Genomic DNA, 13,389 nt, shown 5'->3' on the forward strand with positions numbered 1-13,389 from the left:
AGGGCACTACAGGACTTCTTTATAAAGTCACTACTTTCAAAAGTAGAAGATGTAGCTGACTTTCCTGACACACAGAAACAGACAGAGAGGTAGATAAAATAAGGAAACAGAAATAGGTCCTAAATGAGAGAACCAAACAAAATCATAAGAGGAGATCTAAGAGAAAAAGAAATAAGTAATATGGGTGATATAGAATTTAAAGTAATGATCACTAAGATACTCATTAGACTTCAGGAAAGGGTGGAGGACAAAAGTGAGACTATTGACAAAGAGATAAAAAATATAAAGAATTTAATAAATGAAACTAAAAATATAATAGATGGAATAAATAGTAGGCTATAGGAAGCAGAGGGACATATCAGTGACCTGGAGGATAGAGTAATGGGAAGCAATCAAGCTGAACAAATGAGAGACAAATAGTGCATAATGAGGATACATTTAAAGAATTCAGTGATTTCATCAAGCATAATAACATTTGCATTATAGATATCCCAGAAGGAGGAGAGAGAGGGGGGCACAAAATGTATTTGAAGAATAATAGCTGAAAACTTACAGAATCTGGAGAAGGAAACAGATATCCAGACTCAGAAGGGACAGAGATCCCCCAACAAATTCAACCCAAAGAGGTCCACACTAAGATACATAATAATTAATGTGGCAAAAAATACTGATAAATAATTTTAAAGGTTGCAAGAGAGAAGACAATTACATACAAAGCAAACCCCATAAGGCCATCAGCTGATTTTTCAGCAGAAACTTTGCAGGAAAGAAGAGGGTGGCATGATGTAATTCAAAGTGCTGAAAGGGAACAATCTACAGCCAAGAATATTTTATCCAACAAGGCCATCATTCAGAATAGAAGGACCAATAAAGAGTTTCCCAGACAAAGTTAAAAGAATTCATGAACACTAAACTAGCCCTAAAAGAAATGGTAAGGGGGACCCTGAGTGGAAAACAAAAACCATAAGTAAAAATAAGAAAACTGGGAATCACAAAATAATATAAAAGATGATACCAAATATCTGAAATGCAGAGAGAAGAGGATAAAGAATGAGTTCAAATCAGTTTAATATAGACTGTGATATGCAGAAGATGTTATATATAAACCAAATGGTAACCACAAATCAAGAAACAGTAATAGATATGCAAAAAATAAAAAGTAAGGAACCCCAAGTCTATAACCAAATAAAACCAACAGACTGTGAAAGAGAGAAAGGATCAGAGGAAAACTATAAAAACAACCACAAAACAAGTAACAAAGTGGTAATAAGTACATATGTATCAATAATTACTTTGAATATAAATGGACTAAATGTTCCAATCAAAAGACATGGGATGACAGAGTTGGGAAGTGGGAGAAAAGAACCAGGTATATTCTGCCTACATTTCAGACCTAAAGATACATGCAGATTGAAAGTGAAGGGTTAGGAGGAAAAAAAGTAAAGAAATGGGAAAGTGTTTATCATGCAAATGGCAGCGGAAAGAAAACTGGGTAGCAATATTTCTATCAGATGAAATAGACTTTAAAACAAAGACTGTAACAAGACAAAGGACACTATATAAACATAAAGGGAAGAATCCAACAAGAAGATATAACAATTTTGGGGTCACCTGGGTGGCTCAGTGGGTTAAGCATCTGCCCCTTAATCCTAGCCCAGGTCTTGATCTCAGGGTCATGAGTTTAAGCCCCATGTTGGGTTCCACACTGAGCATGGAGCCTACTTAAAAAATAATAAAATAAATAAAATAAAATACAAAGATAAAACAATTATAAATATATATGCATCCAGCATGGGAGCACCTAAGTACATAAAACAGTTAATAACAAAATAAGGGAACTAATTGATAATAATACAATAATACTAGGGAACTTTAACACCCCACTTAAACAGATCATACAAACAAGGAAACAGTGACTTTGAGTGACACACTGAACCAGATAGATTTAACAGATATATTTACAAAATACCATCCTAAAACAGCAGAATACACATTTATTTCAAGTGCCCACGGAACATTCTCCAGAATAGATCACATATGAGGCCACAAAACAAGTCTCACAAATTCAAAAACATTAGAGTCATACCATGCATCTTTTCTGACCACAACACTATGAAATTAGAAATCAACCATAAGAAAAAATCTGGAAAGACCAACAAATATATGAAGCTTAAATAACACTGCTACTAAACAATGAATGGATCAACCAAGAAATCAAAGAAATCAAGAAGTACATACAAACATTGAAAATGAAAACACAACAGTCCCCACACTTTCCAATGTAGCAAAAGCAATTCTAAGAGGAAAATTTATAGCAATGTAGACCTACTCAAGAAGCAAGAACAATCTCAAATAAACATTCTAACCTTACACCTAAAGGAGCTAGAAAAAGAATAAACAAAACCCAAACCCAGCAGAAGTGAGGAAATAATTAAGATTAGAGCACAGATAAATGAAATAGAAATTTTAAAAAATAATAACATAGGGGCGCCTGGGTGGCTCAGTCGTTAGGCGTCTGCCTTCGGCTCAGGTCATGATCTCAGGGTCCTGGGATCAAGCCCCGCATCGGGATCCCTGCTCTGCGGGAAGCCGGCTTCTCCCTCTCCCACTCCCCCTGCTTGTGTTCCCTCTCTCGCTGTGTCTCTCTCTGTCGAATAAATAAATAAAATCTTTAAAAAATAATAATAATAATAGATAATAATAATAATAATAACAGATCAATGAAACCAGGAGCTGGATCTTTGAGAAGGTCAACAATCAAAACAGTAGGGTACTGGCACAAAAATAGACACGTAGATCAATAGAACAGAATAGAAAACCCAGAAATAAACCCACAATTTTTTTTAAAGATTTCATTTATTTATTTGAGAGAGAGAATGAGATAGAGAGAGCATGAGAGGGGGAAGGGTCAGAGGGAGAAACAGACTCCCTGCTCAGCAGGGAGCCCGATGCAGGACTCAATCCCGGGACCCCAGGATCATGACCTGAGCCAAAGGCAGTCACTTAACCAACTGAGCCACCCAGGCGCCCTAAACCCACAATTATATGGCCAATTAATCTTTGACAAAGCAAGAAAGAGTATCCAATGGGAAAGAGACAGTCTCTTCAACAAATGGTGTTTGGAAAACTGGACAGCTACATACAAAAGAATAAAGACCACTTTCTTTCACCATATACAAAAATAAATTCAAAATGGATTAAACACCTAAATGTGGCTCCTGAAATCATAAAAATCCTAGAAGAGAGCACAGGCAGTAATTTCTCTGACATTGGCCATAACTATACTTTTTCTAGATATGTCTCCTAAGGCAAGGGAAATAAAAGCAAAAATAAACTCTTGGGATTACATCAAAATAAAAACCTTCCGCACAGTGAAGGAAATAATGAACAAAACTAAAAGGCAACCTACAGAATGGGAGAAGATATTTGCAAATGACACTTCTCATAAAGGGTGAGAATCCAAATATATAAAAATGTGATGCAACTCAACACCCCAAAACCAAATAGTCCAATTAAAACTGGTTGAAGAAATGAACAGACATTTCTCCAAAGAAGACATACAGATGGCCAATAGACACATGAAAATATGCTCAACATCATTCATCTCATAGTTTTGATTTGCATTTCCCTGATGATGAGTGTCAGACTCTTGATTTCAGCTCAGGGTCATGAGATCGAGCCCCACAGGGGAATGTACACTGGTGTCCCCACTTTGGAAAACAGTATGGAATTTCCTCAAAAAGTTAAAAATAGAAATACCCTAAGATCCAGCAATTGCACCTCTGGGTATTTTTTTTTTTTAAGATTTATTTTTTATTTTAGAGAGAGAGGAAAAAAAAACAAGTGGGGAGAGGGGCAGAGGGACAGGTAGACAATGGAGTGGGGAGCCCAATGCAGGGCTTGATCCCAGGACCCTGAGATCATGACCTGAGCTGAAATCAAGAGTTGGACACTTAACCGACTTAGCCACCCAGGTGCCCCATCACCACTGGGTATTTACCCAAAGAATACAAGAACACTAATTTAAAGTGATACATGTATCCCTATGTTTATAGTATACCTACAGTAGATAAGGTATGGAAACAGCTCAAGTGTCCATCAACTGATGAATAGATAAATAGAGCACTGTGAATTGTGTAAGACTGATGAATCACAGACCTGTACCTCTAAAACAAATAATATATGTTTAAAAAAAAAAAGATAGTAGGAAGGGAAAAATGAAGGGGGGGAAATAGGAGGGGGAGATGAACCATGAGAGACTATGGACTCTGAGAAACAAACTGAGGGTTCTGGAGAGGGGGATGGGTTAGCCTAGCGATGGGTATTAAAGAGGGCACGTATTGAATGGAGCACTGGGTGTTAAACAATGAATCATGGAACACTACATCAAAAACTAATGATGTATGGTGATTAACATAACATAATAAAATAAAATTTAAAAAAAGAAGAAACAGTATAACACCCAGCGCTCATTACCACACGTGCCCTCCTTAATACCCATCACCCGGTTACCCCATCTGGGTGTTATATGCAACTAATGAATCATTGAACACTACGTCAAAAACTATATGTTGGCTAATTGAACATCAAAAAAAAAAAGATAAAGAAGAGGTGGTATACAGATATACAATTGAATATTAACCAGCCATAAAAAAGAATGAAATCTTGCCACTTGCAACAACATAAAGTGTGATAAATCAGAGAAAGACAAATACCATACGACTTCACTCATATGTGGAATTTAAAATACAAAACATAGAAAGAAAAAAAAGAGTCAAACCAAAAAACAAACTCTTAACTATGGAGAACTGTTGGTTTGGGGAGGTGGTTGGGGTGATATGTGAAATAGGTGATGGGGATTAAGGAGTGCACTTGTGGTGATGAGTACCGGGTGTTGTAGGGAATTGTCGAATCACTCTATTGTACACCTGAAACCAACATAACACTGTATGTTAACTATACTGGAATTTAAAAAAAATAAATTAAAAAAATAAACAAAAATGAAATGTGGTATATCAATAAAAAATTCCTAATAATTGAAATACTTAAGGCTTTATATTCTTCCTGTACCCTATACTAATAGGAAAGAAAAATATGTTGACTATTAACAAAGACACCTAAATATATAAATCCATCCATCTAAACACATATGTAAGGATATTACAGAAGATAAACTAAATGGAGATACACATGTTTCAGGAAAGGTGTGAAAATTTTTCTTAATTAACATACAGTACTAAAAAAAAAATTTGCAAAGTACAAAGGAATTACTTATGGAACTTTTAAAACATGATCCTAAAGTTTTACCTGTAAACATAAATAGTTAAGGATAGAAAACACTTTAAAAAAGAAAAGTGATATAGATATTGTGCTAGATATTAAGACATATCTATAAATATTAATACAATATAGTAGGAGAGGAAAAATCTATAAATAGTTCCAAAAAACCCAGAATCAATGGCAGATAAAATTTTTATTATCTAAATAAGTACACAATATGGAAATCATCAAAATCAATGAGTAAAATATAAATTAAGCAACAAATGATTTGGAGGAAAATATTTCAATATAAACAACAAAAGTCACAAGTTTTGCCTTACACTACAATTCAAAATTAGTTCTAGATTAATACCTTAGAAATTGTTATATATACTAAAAGATTTGTTGAAAGTGTTTGTTTTTAAGATTTTATTTATTTGACAGAGAGAGAGAGAGAGCTCACAAGCAGGGGGAGTGGGAGAGGAAGAAGCAGGCTCCCCGCTGAGCCAGGGAGCCCGATTTGGGGCTCAACCCCAGAACCCTGGGATCATGACCTGAGCTGAAAGCAGACACTTAACTGACTGAGCCATCCAGGCATGGCAGGTTAAAGTGATTTTAAATATTATGTAAATAATTTAAGGATGGGCATGGACTTTTTTGAACAAAGAATTATAACAACAAATCACAAAGAAAAATAATGAAAAGTTTGTCACAATGGAAACATAAATCTTTTTCTGTCAACAACCTCATAGATTGAAAACAAAAAATAGAGTGTTAGCTGTGAATATGAAAGACAAAAGGTTAACTATGCAGAGAATACAAACAAAATGGAAAAAAATAAAATAAAATCATGTCTCTCGAAAAAAAAAAAGAGAGAGAAAAGTATCTAAAAAGACCATTTATTTATCTTCAGTAATAAGAAATGAATTTAAGATGAAATATTCTTGTTTTAATTTTTGATAAATAATTGTATTGTTTGCTATATTAAAAAATAGTAAGTGCTTTGGGAGAAAATATAGCAAGGTAAGGCAGATTGGGAGTACATTTTCATGGTTTGGTCAGGTTTTTTTTTTCTATTCAAGTGTAATTAACATACAGCATTATGTTAGTTTCAGATGTACAATATATGGATTGAACAATTCTATACATTACTCTGTGTTTATAACCATAAGTGTATTTCCCCATCACCTATTTCACCCAACCTCCCATCCAGCTGTCCTCTGGCAACCACCAGTTTATTCTCTATATTTAAGAGTCTGAGGTTTGTGTTTTTTCTTTGTTTTATAAATAAACTTCTAGAAATTTTTATTATTAAATAGAGATGCCATAAATAGTATGGTGTAAGAAAGAACATTTTAGTGTTGTTTAAAGTGATGAAAATTGGGGCGCTTAAGTGGCTCAGTCAGTTAAGCATCGACTCTTGATTTCAGCGCAGGTCACGATCTCAGGGTCCATGTTGGGTGTAGAGCCTGCTTAATATTCTCTCTCTCTCTGCCCCTCCCCACCCCGTTCTCTCTCTCTCTCTCTCTCTCAAAAAATAAATAAAAAATGAAAATTAGAAACAATCTAAATTTGCATACTAGAGGAACTTTGAATAAATTATGCTATGTCTAGAACAATGATGGGGAACCATTAAAATCTTATTTTCTTAAGAATTTAATCAAGAGGGGTGCCTGGGTGGCTCAGTCATTAAGCATCTGCTTTCGGCTCAGGTCATGATCCCAGGATCTTGGGTTCGAGCCCCACATCGGGCTCCCCGCTCGTCGGGAAGCCTGCTTCTCCCTCTCCCACTCCCCCTGCTTGTGTTCCCTCTCTCGCTGTGTCTCTATCTGTCAAATAAATAAATAAAATCTTTTTAAAAAAAAGATATTTAATCAAGAAAGCAAGTGCTCACAACACAGGAATAGGTGATTCGAATAAACATCTAATACTGTAAGAATTCACCTAAAAAGGGCGCCTGGGTGGCTCAGTTGGTTGGGCGACTGCCTTTGGCTCAGGTCATGATCCTGGAGTCCCGGGATCGAGTCCCGCATCGGGCTCCCTGCTCGGCAGGGAACCTGCTTCTCCCTCTGACCCTCCCCCCTCTCGTGTGCTCTCTCTCTCTCACTCTCTCAAATAAATGAATAAATAAAATCTTTAAAAAAAAAAAGAATTCACCTAAAAATATTTAATAAACATTTGTCTATTTATTTAAATACTTCCCAGAAGTAAATGCACCAGAATATCAGTTGACTGCAGCACTAGGGATGATTTTTATTTAAACTTTTCTGTATTTTCTGTAATAGCATATATTGATTATATAACCCCCAAAAAAGAGAAATATTTTAATCTGTAGGTTAGATATTCTTGTTCCCATATCGGAAGCAAATACAGTATCACACCTAAAAACAAATAGCTTTGATGCAGAGTAAGGGGGGTGAGAGGTATTATAAACAGAATTAGTAAAATATCATCACATAATTGTGTTTTTAGTTTAAAAGTATTTTGCCAGGGCATGATACTTTTTGCTTAAATCATAGGACTAGTGTGGAAAAAAATCTTAAAACATTTAAAATCTGTCAGAGTACACATTATACATAATAATTAAGACAAAAATATTATGTTGATGGTAAATGATAAGTTATACCTTTGATCAATATAAAGTAGATGTAGTCACTTTAGATTAGCAATACATCTACCCATGGCTGTTCTCTTTCCTAATTTATATCCCAAGCCCCAGGCACTGGAACACAAAATGACATTTATATTTTCTAGTACCTGATACTCAATTTTCTCAACATAAAATAGAGATTATATTGTGGTCCCTATTTTTTTTTCCACAAGGTTCAAAATGGACTAAAATGCAAGGCAGTGGTAGCAAGAAAAAAAACTGAAGAAGAATTTACAGTAAGAGGACCAATTCTCCAGGTCATTTTAATTAAACACTCAACTTATTTTTATAGTGTAAATGAGTTTAAGTCTGAGTATTAGGATGCCTTTGAATACAAGCAACAGATTCAAGCCATATGTTAGGAAGGAAATGCACTGGCTGTGAAACAGAATTTTTAATTTTAGTGGAAACCTCAGGCTGGCTAGATCCTGGGACACAATGTCAACAAAACCCCAATCTTCTAATTTCTCTGCTCTCCATCTGTGTTATTTCCATTCTCGGGCTATTAATGTTTGATTGTTCAGAATTTTTGTTTATTCTTTTTTTTTAAAGATTTTATTTATTTGACAGAGAGAGATACAGCTAGAGAGGGAACACAAGCAGGGGGGTGGGGAGGGAGAAGCAGGCTTCCCGCAGAGCAGGGAGCCCGATGCGGGGCTCGATCCCAGGACCCTGGAACCATGACCTGAGCCGAAGGCAGACGCTTAACGACTGAGCCACCCAGGCGCCCCGTCTATTTTTTTTCATTCTTGTATCCCATGTGCCTGTGTTAGGCACATGGTGGATGTTGAATATTTGTTAAGTGATTAAGTTAATGGATGAATGAAAAGAGATGTGGCTATTTTAAGTCCAGCTTCTTACACTCCCAGCTTCAATTCAGCAGAAAACACTTTGCCAACCTTTATCAGTAGCCCCAGTCTAAATCTTATGAGCTTCCTTAGCCTATCTCCAAACCAAACAATGCAATCCTCTCTTCAGGCATGAGCAGAGGCTGACCCCAAAAGGTAACTGACCTGCCTCAGTTAAGGATGGAGAAATGACTAGTACCCAGATGAAAATTGAAGTATTGTTACCAAAAGAAGGTGGTATAATTGTTAGGAACTTAAAAGATGGCAGTCATTACTTTATCTCTGTGTTAATAAAAATATCCATATGTAAACCCAATCCTAATATTTAAGTTATGCTTATGAAGCAGTAAATACACTTCCCTCAATTAATAAAGGAAAGACTTAAGAAACATCCCATAAAATCATTTCATGTTGATGCTTTGTAAAATGTTTTGGGTTTTGCTGATTGAGCCAAGAGACTCTAAGTTTGCAGTTGGCCACTCAAAGTGAAATCAATACATGCTTTTCTTGGTAGAGGGGATCACACAGAATAGAGCATAAATCTGATGCAAACTAAAAAACCGATGACATGCAAAGACATATTGGTTACCTTTGTATTAAAAAGTAAAAAGAAATTACAAGAATGGATGACCCCACTCACTAAAGGCTTTTCCATTACAATTTACCTTGGGTATCCTTCAATGGACTGGTAAAAATGCTTTTTGAATTGGTTTCAAGGCACAAGTCCATTGATTGACTCAGAGGCTCAGCTATCAATACAGCGTCTCCAAGATGTCTGGCACACCAGTCACCTCCAGGCAGTGTTTTAAATGAAGGGTAGGTAGACTGCCTTTATATTTATTGTAGACTTTTATCTATTAAGAATTACATGAAATAATGAAATATAAAAAATTGCGTATTGCCTAATATTTCCATATTATGTTAATGATAAGACTCAATATAAACCATTCCATAATGTCTTTTTTTAAGTGTGTTTTTTTAAGATTTATTTGAGAGAGAGAGCACAAGCAGGGGGAGGCCAGAGGGAGAGAGAGAGAATTCAAAGCAGACTCCCCACTGAGTGCAGAGCCCAACCCAGTGCTCCATCCCACAACCCTGAGATCATGACCTGAGCCAAAATCAAAGGTCAATGCTCAACCAAGTGAGCCATGTAGGTACCCCTAAAGTGGTTTTTTTAAACGTTTTTCAGGTATATCCCTAAAATTTTTCTTGAGAATAACTCAAATAAACCATTTTCCTCTTCTGTATATGTGGAAAATAAAATGTGAATTAATGTTTCAACCTTCAGTCTTAGAGCTGAGGAGTTACTTGAAATACTTACATTGTATTAATTCAACTAATATCTACTGAGTTTATTCTCCCAGAGGCAGTATACATAGTGGTTTACTAAAGGCAGTATGCCCATATGGACTCAGATCAAACCCTGCTTTGACACATTCTAGCTATGTGGCCTCAGGAAAGTTTTTTTAAAACTACCCGTTTAAGTCTCTTCGACTCTAAGAGATATAAGAGCACCTACATTTACAAGGCTTTTGTAAATAAATATACGTAAGTCACTTAGGAAAAACTGTCTGACATAATAAATGTTCTATAAATATAAACTGTCTGACATAATAAACGTTCTATAAATATTGGCTAATATTATATGTTGCCACATAACCCAACATAGCTGAACATCCAAATTATCTGTATTACAAATATATGACTCCTTTTCTGTTCAACGTAGCCATGTGACTAAGCTACAGCAAAGGGAATCTAAGTGAGGTGTGCCAGGCCTATAAAAACTTCCTTACATTCGATGCCCAGTCTCCCTTCTGGCTTGCTGGGGTGTTAGTGTCGATGTTAGCCTTGGAATGGACTTGGTAGAAATTGCAGTCTCTGACATTCTGGCTTCCTGAATGTGTAGAAGAGAGCCACACAGCTAACCTGTCCATTTGCCTAGGACTTTTCCATAACTAGGAAATAGATTTTCTGTTGAGTAGTGCTATTACTTTTGGGGATATTTTTTGACTATATCCTACGCTTTTCTAATTAACATAGGTAGCAGGAAATAAAAAGGCCAATAAGACATATTTTGGGGCTTAAAGAACTTTTAAACTTATGGAGAAGGAAACAATATTAAAGCTCAAGGTTGTGAAAAGTTTCTAAGAGAAAAAAACATCTTCAATTATAGAAACTCAAGGTTTCGAGGAAGACAAGAGATAACACTCAGTTGGGAGATCTTTGACTATTTCTTGGAATTGTACCTCTTGATGTTTGGCTTCAAGGAAGGGTGGAATCATGACAAATATGTGCAGCTTCTTGGACATAGAGAACAGCATAAACCAAGAGGCAAAGTGAGGAAATGCCAAATATTTTAGGAGAAAACAGCAAAGACTAAATTTGCCTGGAGTGAAAGAATGAATTACTAAAGATGGAAAAGTAGCTGGTATCAGACTTTTAAAAGATCTTTATCTCCCTGTATAAATAGGATTGGATTTGAAATGGGATTGAGAACACCTAAAGGTAGGAGAGCAGAAAAGAGTGATTACAGATATAATTAAGGAAGATTTTATAACCCTTTCCAATGTGAACCTTGATCCACTTTCTTTTCTACTCCATAATTCAGCAGTATCACACGACTTGAATATTTCCACTTTTGCTATTCCACATCGCTATACCTTTGTATATGTTGCTCCCTTAATTGCAGTACCACCCAGCTTAGATGTCCTCTTCTTCAGGAAAACTCACCTAACTTTTTCAAGGTTAAATATTTCACTACTCAGAGGCTGTACTATGTATATGAGTCTGGCCCATAATAGGTATTTAATGAATATTGCGTGTTTAATGAATATACTTTCATAGATTGTCTCACACTCTAGATCTATCTTTATTACAACACAGTGAACTCATGGAATATTCTTATTAGGTTTCATCTAGCTTTCTATCACCAGCATTTAGCACACTGTCTGGCATATAGTACAACTTTAACAATATTTGCTGAACTAAACTGATATGTGGTGAGAAAATAGAAGTAGGAAAATTCTTTAAAAATATACCTAATTCTCATTCTTAAATAAGCACCATAAGGTTTTTTCAAACTCATTGTTCATGTTATTAGAGAAAAAAAAAAAAAAGAAAAGGAGCACATTACTGAATTAGTAGCTAATACAATATAAATGAGTTTGGGACGCCACAGGCCATTTTTAAAAGCATGATGTTCTTTGCATTGATGCTTTTAAACAGTGTTAAGACTAAAGTTATGTACTCTCAGCAAACAGTGGTATCACAGCAAAATAGATGGAAATACCCAAATCTCTATTGTATAGATGTTTCTATACTAAATCCAAGGTAGATGCAACTTTTAAATTTAATATAATATTAATATAGTTTAAATTTTGACTTAAGGTGCAGTACTTGACAAAGTTTTGGAGACTTATGAGCCAGATTTAGAAAAAAAAAATTGTGAGGAAAGCAACTAAATTGATCAGTTCTCTCTGGCCACTAGAATTTTAGCTCTAACTATCAGTTTGGTTGGCTTGTTTCTTTGAAAAAACATATTTAAGTTAGCTTTTTTTTAATTGGTGAGTTGGAATTAATAAAAGTGTTATAACTCAATTGTCTATATAATAAATTTTAATGTTAGTATAGATAGAAACCACAAAATATACATGATATAAAATTCTTTGTTCTTACGTGTTAGTAAGACTTACATACATAAGCCATTAGGAAACTGTCAAATTTTTCTCATGTCATTTTACTTAACTTGGCTGATCATAACCTTATAATAGAACTGACATGCTAATTTTAGAGATATTTCAATCTATGTAATTACAAAATACACAGTCCTTAAAATACCAAGACTTCATTATGATGTTTATATAACACTAATATTTTATTTATTATTGACCTGCAGAGATTCTGTAAATACCATGGTTGTATATGATTGCCTGAAAATGGTTTCTACGCTGGGATCAAAGAGAGTTTATAGATTTTCTCAACTTTTGATGAGAGTAAAACAGCTTCTACACAGAATGTCATAGAATAGGTTTCTTCCATTCCTAAAGGTTATGCCATCTGTGATTATATCTTGTGTTGAACTATTAAGTATTTCATCAAGTATCAATAAGTAAGATTGAATAAAGGTGCTTACTTACTGCCTTAACCAGTTTTTTTTAATTTTCTTGCTTTAATCTTAATTTAGTCTACATAATGATAAAATACAAAATAAAATATCGATTTTTATGAATAGACTCTATAGTCTACATTGAGAGACAGGTGACATGATTAAAAGCACCAGCTTTGGGCGCCTGGGTGGCTCAGTTGGTTAAGCAACCGCCTTCGGCTCAGGTCATGATCCTGGAGTCCCTGGATCGAGTCCCGCATCAGGCTCCCTGCTCAGCAGGGAGCCTGCTTCTCCCTCTGACCCTCCCCGCTCTCATGTGCTGTCTCTCTCTCTCTCTCATTCTCTCTGTCTCAAATAAATAAATAAATTCTTTAAAAAAAAAAAAAGCACCAGCTTTGGCTCCATTAGAACTGGTTGTAATCTCTGCTGTGTCATATGACCTTGGACAAGTTACTAATCCTCTATGCCCAGTTTTCTTCATCCAGTATGAAGAAAATAGTATTTGTGTTTTAGCATTACCATTAGGA

Source organism: Mirounga angustirostris, unplaced genomic scaffold, assembly GCF_029215605.1.
Source record: "Mirounga angustirostris isolate CCGP_5_RB_7025 unplaced genomic scaffold, mMirAng1.0.hap1 SCAF_2, whole genome shotgun sequence".
Taxonomy (NCBI): Eukaryota; Metazoa; Chordata; class Mammalia; order Carnivora; family Phocidae; genus Mirounga; species Mirounga angustirostris.